The sequence below is a fragment of the Malus domestica genome, chromosome 09 (genome assembly GCF_042453785.1).
Source record: "Malus domestica chromosome 09, GDT2T_hap1".
Classification (NCBI taxonomy): domain Eukaryota; kingdom Viridiplantae; phylum Streptophyta; class Magnoliopsida; order Rosales; family Rosaceae; genus Malus; species Malus domestica.
Window position 1 is genome coordinate 31,324,683 of NC_091669.1, and position 6,581 is coordinate 31,331,263.

Sequence of the window (6,581 nt, forward strand, 5' to 3'; positions counted from 1 at the left end):
ATGGGAAGTGATCTTTCCTTGTGGTTGCATTTAGCTTCCTATAATCAATGCACACTCGCCAACCGGTTTGAATTCGGGTGGGCACAAGCTCATTCTCCGCATTCTCCACAACCGTCACTCCAGATTTCTTGGGTACACATTGGATAGGTGAAACCCAACGGCTATCGGAGATGGGATAAATCACCCCACAATCTAGAAGTTTGATTATCTCCTTTTTCACCACTTCCATCATCGGAGGGTTAAGACGGCGTTGAGCCTCTCTAGTTGGTTTGGCCCCCTCCTCAAGAAATATGTGATGCATACAAGTCGTAGGGCTTATACCTTTAATATCGGCCAATGTCCAACCTAGGGCAGATTTGAATTCCTTCAAGACACGCACTAGCTTATCCTCCTCTTGTGCCGTGAGGGATGAGGAGATGATGGCAGGTAGTGTCTCGTTTTCCCCCAAAAAGATGTACTTCAAATGACTTGGTAGGGGTTTGAGATCAAGTATGGGTGCCTGAACGATGGATGGAAGCAACTTGTTAGTCGAAATTGGAATGGAATTAAAGTTAGGAGACTTACCACCATGCTTAGGTAGTGACTCAAGGGCAGCAACCAACTCAAAAATTTCATCACTAGGAGGCATGACATGGCCTAGTCCATGTATGCCGTGGGTTACACTAGAATCTACCCCCTTGGTTGTGAGTTCCATTCCTCGTGTAATGACTTTTTCAAGCGCATCGTCATTCAAATCTTCAAGATATCCCTGCGCCAAAGAGTCAATTATATCAATAGAGAAACATGAATGGTCCTCACTAGGGTACTTAATGGAATCAGAAAGATTAAAATTAACAACTTCCCCATCAAATTCCATGGACAACTTTCCACTATACACGTCAATCTTCGTCCGGGGCGTCTTCATGAATGGCCTTCCAAGGAGGATGGGCAATGAAGACGCATGATCCGATTCATCCATTTCGAGCACATAAAAATCTGCTGGGAAGACTAAATGATCAACCTGCACCAAAACGTTTTCCAACACTCCTTTTGGATAAGCGTTAGATCTATCGGCCAATTGTATGATTACACCATCATGTTTCAACTCACCTAAGTTCATAGATACATAAATGGAGTATGGCATAACATTTATAGAGGCTCCTAAATCTAGCATGGCAGATTTGAAACGAGTGTTACCAATGATGCACGGAATTGTAAAGCTACCCGGATCTTTGCATTTGGGGGGTAGTTTGGGTTGCAAGATGGCGGAGACATTCTCACCTACCTTTACCACTTCCTTAGTCGCCATCCTCTTCCTAGTGGTGCACAACTCCTTCAAAAACTTGGCGTACCTCGGGACTTGCTTGATTGCATCCAACAAAGGTATGTTTACTTGAACTTTCCTAAATGTCTCAAGGATGTCCTTTTCAGCTTCCTCCTTTTTTGTTTGCATAAACCTACTAGGAAAAGGAGCATTTGAAGGAAAAACATTAGTAGGAACCGAATTTGACACATTCTTACCTTTATTGGCCGATTTGGACAGATTTGGGACATTAGAAACTTGCGGCAAAGGTGCTCCCACCTTTGCCGTGAGTGGGCTTGCTTCCTCCTCTTCAAATTGAAGTTTTTCATCCTCTTTGTGACCTGTGTTTGATGAAGAACCTGCCCCAATCTCTTTTCCACTTCTCAAGAGTATGGCCTTTGCACTTTCAAAGCCTCCCTTCGGGTTTGGAATGGTAGAACTAGGAAGCCTTCCTTGGTCTCTAATCTGCCCAACAACCTCGGCAATCTGCCCCATTTGTTTTTCTAGTTGGTCCACTCTTTTGTTTTGATTTTCCTGCCCATTAATCAAAGTGGTTAGTAACTTAACAAGTGTATCATTATCCAAAGCATTACCTGAATTATTTGGGGCAGATTGTGGTTGGACTTGAGGGGGTGTGTATGGGTTGTTGTAGAAGCCCGGGGGTTGTTGCCTAAAGCCTCCTTGTGGTTTGGCTTGTTGTGGCTCTCTCCATTTGAAGTTTGGATGGTCTCTCCACCCCGGATTATACGTGTTGGAGTATGGATCATGTCTTGGCTGATTTTGGCTTTGAAACCCAATGGCATTAGCACTCTCCCATCCACCATTCTCGATGAGTTGAGGACACTTTTCGGAAGCATGTCCTTGGATAGAACATACGCCACACACCATGGGTCCTTGAATCTTCATTCCCTCGGCCATCTGTGAAATAATAGAAGTAAGATTAGCTAACTGAGATTGAATATTGGATGCGGAACTTACCTCATGCACTTGTTGCCGTGGGGGTCCTCTTTGGCCTACACCTTCGTATTGTTGAGCGTTTAATGCTCTATTAGCAATCAAGATTTTTGCAGCCATGGGCGTTTTGTCCACCAATGCTCCACCCGCCGAAGCATCGAGCATTTGACGTTCAAGTGGTAGGAGCCCTTCGTAGAAGTATTGCAAAAACAATTCCTCCTTCATCTGATGCTGTGGACAAGAAGCAACAAGTGATTTAAATCGTTCATAATATGTAGGAAAAGACTCACCTTCATCTTGTTGAATTCCACTTATTTTTTTACGAAGAAGAATGATGCGAGAAGTTGGGAAAAACTTCTCCAGAAACGCCCTCTTCATACTCTCCCAAGATGTAAATGTACCGGGAGCCAACTCGTATAACCAATCCTTGGCTTTGTCCATTAAAGAGAATGGAAAAGCCTTCATCTTTAAAATACTTCCGTCAACGGTAACCGAAGTCATACTTGAGCACACCACTTCAAATTCTTTCAAATGTTTGTTCGGATCCTCCATGGACAGCCCATGGAACTTTGGAATGTGGTAGAGCAAACTTGACTTTAACTCGAACTCTTCAGTTTTACCTTGAGCAGCCATGGGATATTGGATACACAATGGTGCGGCATTATCCAAACCCGAGGCGGCAAGCTCCTTGAGCGTACGGTTGTCCATGGCTATACCTTGCTCTTTTCCACCCACTTGTGTCGTGGGCTTCTCTTCAACCTCAACTTCTTGCTCTTCTAATTCAGGCTCGGGACTAGGAGGATTAGACTCTTGCAATTTCTTTTTCCTTCTCAAAGTCCTCTCAAAATCACCGTCAAAGTCGGAGATATGCTCACGAACAGGTTGTGAGCTACGGATCATAAACTAGTACCTAAAAACAAAGAAAACAAAACAAATCAGCAACTTAAATAGAAACTTAAACAAAATACAATAATTCGAAAGAAAACAATCCAAGAGATTAGCAAAGTTGCTAATCCCCAGCAACGGCGCCAAAATTTGATGCGTAAAATAACTAAACACACAAATTAAACCCTCTTTTTATCAATTGTAGTAAAATATGTAAGTAGGGATCGTTCTAGGCCGGGGATTAGGAGGGATTGCTAAATCACTTGGAAACTGACTTGAAAACGTAAAAACAAAGTTTAAAACACTAACTAGACTCAAAGAATGCAAAACTATACTTTAAAACACTAAAACAAACCAAAAGACTCAAAACATCCCCTAAACACTCAAAACTACCTTAAAAACACAATCTGGGCAATTTTGGGACTCTCACACAAACTTGGACAAATTTTGGTTTTCTAATGAACTAAAACACTTAAAAACATAATCTAAGACAAGTTCTAATTAATATGACTCAAAGAAATAAGATGGGGTTGATTTTCGACGAAAATAATTAAATTAAGACAAGAACAAAGTAAACAAATTCTTAGACAAATTTGGGTGAATCAAAACACTCTAACACACAACCAAAACAGAAATTAAACACTTTGAAACAATAAAGTAAAAGGGGGATTTTGGTTTTAATGAATTTGAAAACAAAACAACTTTGTAAAACAAAACAGATTGTAAGTGAATTTGAATGAAACTTATGGATGGAAGATTAGCTAGGAGGTTCTTCTCCACATATGTCACACTTGCATACAAAACGATTTCCAGTTGCTTTTCGATAAGCTATGAATACTCAACGCCCCAAATTAACCGTGAATTGCACTAATTAACCCTCAGTTTTTCCACAAGTTATTGGGTTGGATGATTGCATACGACAACCCAAAACATTCCCTACAAGTTCCCTACATGAATTGCATAATAGAGATACAAGCAAGAATCATTAAGTTCTATGAAAAACATAAGCATTGACGAGGCACTCGTTACTATGATTTGCATGAAACTTATGCCAAGAATTTACTTAACGTGACTGTGACTAGCAACCTTCACTACTTGTGAATATAAGTTCATAACGATTAGGTGAAACTCCCTTATATTCTAGCGTTAAATTCATGCATGAAAATTAAGCGTGCACTCTCAACCAACATACACAAATCAGTTTTTATACGATCGGATAAGTAAATTGAATTCACAACTTATAAATCACAACTGGATGTAATCAAATCATATTGCAAGTATGAACATAGTTTCAAATCACCCCCTAACTAAGAGGGGTTTAGTTCCTCATACTCACAAAGCAAAGATACATAAAATTAGACATTAAAATCAAAGGAAAGAAAACACCTAAAATGCTCCAACTTGGTAGCAAGTGCATCCAAGATTCCTCCTTTCCCTTGCTTGCGGCAGATTGGGTTATGGACAGATTTTGGGTAGTTTTATGGTGTAGAATGGATGGGGAATGGTATGGAAGGGTTTAGGGTGAGTGTGGAGGAGTGTTTGATGGTTGGAGGGTGGTGGAGAACTAGGCAAAGAGGGTGGAAGAAGGTGGAGTGGCTGTTATGTTTTCTAGGCACTAGAATGGTGTTTTTGGGGTGTTTTGCTTCCTAGGGTGTGTATGGACTAATTTTTGTGATAAAATGATGAATATGGGGGATTGTCCTTTGGCCAAGGGGTGTAAACATGTATTTATAGGCCCCAAAAACCTTAGAAAATCAGGTTAGGTTAAGGATGAAATGCATGGCAATTTGTGTGTGTGGTGTGCAATGGTCCAAGGGTGAAAATGAAGTAATGATGCAAAGTGTGAAGGGTAAAATGGAGTGGTGTTGTAGCTAGGGAGCATGAATGATTGTGTACATTGCATAGAGATGGAAAGGGAGGTGAAATGTGTCAACAAATGGGTCAAAGGTGCAACAACATGTGTTGCACATGGCATTGGATTCCAAATGTGAATGATGGAGCATCAATTGGTGCATGTAATGGATGTAAATGTTGTCTAAAATCTAATGAGTGAAGGGAACAAGAGGTATCAAGCAATTGAGTGTAATAATTAAATGAATTGAAGCATGAAATTAGAAATTATGTAGGGGACAAGAGTGATCAAGCATGGCATGGAATCCAAAGGGAATTCTATGTGGTTTGCATGGCAAGGAATGCAAGTTGGGGTGACAGATTTTTGGGCTGTTTTCTTCATTTTTTGGACCATAATTCTTCATATTCTTGGCCTCTTTAGTTCTCAAATTCGTCCATCCACTTGGCCCATGCATTTGACATGCATTCCAAGCTCCATTTTGCTCCAAAATGCTCCAAAATGCATCTTCTTGCCTACTTTGTCCATAAAATCTGAAAACACACGAAAATGACTTTAAACATTAAAATAACTAAGGAAACACGACATAAATGCACAAAAACAAGCCAACTAAGTCGCATAAATATGCTCCTATCAATTTGATTAATAGTCATCGATCTGCTACTGTTGTTACTGTTGATCTGCGAAGGATGAGATCCATGGGTCCGAAAGTAGAAAGGGCAAGATCAACTTAGCAGTCTAGCTATTTTTGGAAGGTTTCGCTAAGACCCTTTAGTGAAGGCTTTAGTGAACGCGAGTCCCTCATAATCCCACTAATGATTATCTCTGCTGCTAACAAACACAGAATTAGTGACACGCCCTAATCCCAATGTCCGAGGGATAACGGGATGGCCACGTGCTAGCCGACACTCGAGGGTGTCGCAAGCCACTTAATGAATGCATATGCTAAGAACATGTGAAACATGCATATAAATTTCGCACATAACTATGCAATATAATGTTCAAAGCATACATCTAATTCAAAATACAAGCGGGTAACAGAAAGTGTTATTACAAGCAATGTCAAAAGCAGAGAGGATGACACGATATTAGTGGTAGGGGAATGCCTTGTAGCTTAGATTGTATGCCTAGCATAATAAGTAATAGCTTTTCCAAAACCCTAGCATGCCATAAAACCTTTCATAAAACATATATCATATATAATGTGCTGAATAATGGTATCATAATCGACCGAAGCCATTACATCACCCGATCTGTAGGCCAAATATATGAATATCTTCCGACCCGTAGGCCACTACATCACCCGACCCGTAGGCCAAAATAAATATCTTCCGACCCCTAGGCCACTACATCACCCGACCAAAGCCAATATAAATATCATCGCCCGTTGGCAGAACAGTGACCACTAGATAAGCACAAAAACATTGAATATAAACTTTCCAACATAAGAAAGTTGGGGTAACGTGGAGTGCATGTGGCTATTTGGCACCAACTCTGATACCATGAAGAGAGTTGGGGTTCCACCATAAAACCAATTGGCAATATGGGGAGTAGCCCAACCTCTTATAAACGCATGCAAGGTCTCTCCTCTCATCAATGTGAGACATTCTT